Below are 1,670 nucleotides of genomic sequence, written 5' to 3'. Positions count from 1 at the left end.
TAAATTTGCTATTTGTAAACTCACATGCACCTATAAAAATGGTTGACCATCCCAGTAACTTTCTCAAAGTACCTCCAAAAGACAATTTACAAAACTTTGTATTATATTACTACAAGGAAAACAATGCTACAAATAAATAAAAACAACAATTAAATATTCATGATTAATAAAATGAAAAATAAATCAGTTACGTGTTTCCAGTATTTGAAGTGTACTACATATTAGATTTTACTATATTCTCATATTCCTGTACATTTAAAACTGGCTAAGATTATGATGTTCAACAAGAGTTTTATAGGCTATGAGTAGTCTTTAAAGTTACCCACTAAGATGACTATTTATGGCTCATCTCGTCATTTGTATATGGCTTATATCTTCACTTGTTGCTCGCTAACATATAAAGTAAGGAAGCTCTAAATTGTAGTTAACAAATTCTTAACTCTTTACTCTGCTTCTTTAAACAAAGACTTTGCAACTTCTCATTAGTAAAGTTTCTATAAATTCTGAAATATAAATACTTAGTAATATATGTCTGCTACCATAAATCTTAACTACTTCATGGAAAATTTTTATGACCTGCCAAACAGTCCCTATTTTGGCATATTTAAGCAAATTCCCAAAATTAAACCCATTTAAAGCATTAGAACTTTAAAAACCTTAACCCTTGCTGCAATGTTCATTATGACAGGTGCCTTGTAGAGAATAATTGAACTCCTCCTTCTACACATCTCTTGAACCACAAATATTTGGAATTACTTTGTTTTTGACATATCAATTTTGAGTTTCTTCTTAAATATGTGCTTATGTAAGAAATAAATATTTCATGACCATTCTTTTGCATTTACTTTTTGTTGAAGTGTCTAATTTAAGAAAATCAATTACACTTTATATATAAAAAAAAGTTCTGTGCTCAATTTGGCAGCACATACCCTAAACCTGGAATGATACAGAGATGATGAGCATAGCTCCTTCGAAGGATGACACACAAATTCCTGAAGCGTTCAATATTTTTACAATGACAGACGCTGGAGGGAATGTGGCCAGAAGTAAACACTACTGAATTCTTGGTGAGAGTGTAAACTTGTCAACCCCTTTGAAAAGCAGAACGGAGGTTCTTCAAAAGATTCCACATAGAGATCCTCTATGACGCAGCAATCCTTCTTTTGGGCATTCACCCAAATGATCAGAAACAAGACCATACTAAAACTACAAGCACAACTATGTTTATTGCAGCATTATTTACCATAGGTAAGATATGGAACCAACCCGATGCCCCTCAGTACATGAATGGATCAAGAAAATGTGTGTGTGTGTGTGTGTGTGTGTGTGTGTGTGTGTGTGTGTGTGTAACTGTGACCCCTCTGTACAGTACTTTTACAACTAAAAACATATAAAAATGTTCTGAGATGGAAGAGTTTATTCCCCCAATTTTATCCATATAATATTGTTAACAAAGCAGATTTTTAAATACTACGTAGAATGTGATATGTATTACAGAAACCATTACATGTAATGAGCAACCAGAAATAATGTTATCAATTGAATATGCACTGCTTCCAAGGAAGCCAGATGGATAATTTCTCATGCTCTAAATCAAACTGGTGATCTTATGTCTTGATAGTGTAAAAATATCAGGGACAGAATAATGAAGGAATTACAACTGAGGTGAA

At 32.6% G+C, this 1,670-nt stretch overlaps 1 non-coding gene across 1 annotated transcript; it reads left to right on the top strand.

Moving 5' to 3' along the window:
* The first annotated feature begins 906 nt into the window (after positions 1-906).
* On the top strand, positions 907-1,012 carry LOC138838699 (U6 spliceosomal RNA). Its single transcript, XR_011375721.1, has one exon. It is a non-coding gene; the product is annotated as a U6 spliceosomal RNA (small nuclear RNA).
* The last annotated feature ends 658 nt before the right edge of the window (positions 1,013-1,670 follow it).

This window comes from Dipodomys merriami, unplaced genomic scaffold, assembly GCF_024711535.1.
Source record: "Dipodomys merriami isolate MVZ:Mamm:240054 unplaced genomic scaffold, mDipMer1.0.p SCAF_2885, whole genome shotgun sequence".
Lineage (NCBI taxonomy): Eukaryota > Metazoa > Chordata > Mammalia > Rodentia > Heteromyidae > Dipodomys > Dipodomys merriami.
This window is presented reverse-complemented; position numbering and strand designations above follow the sequence as displayed.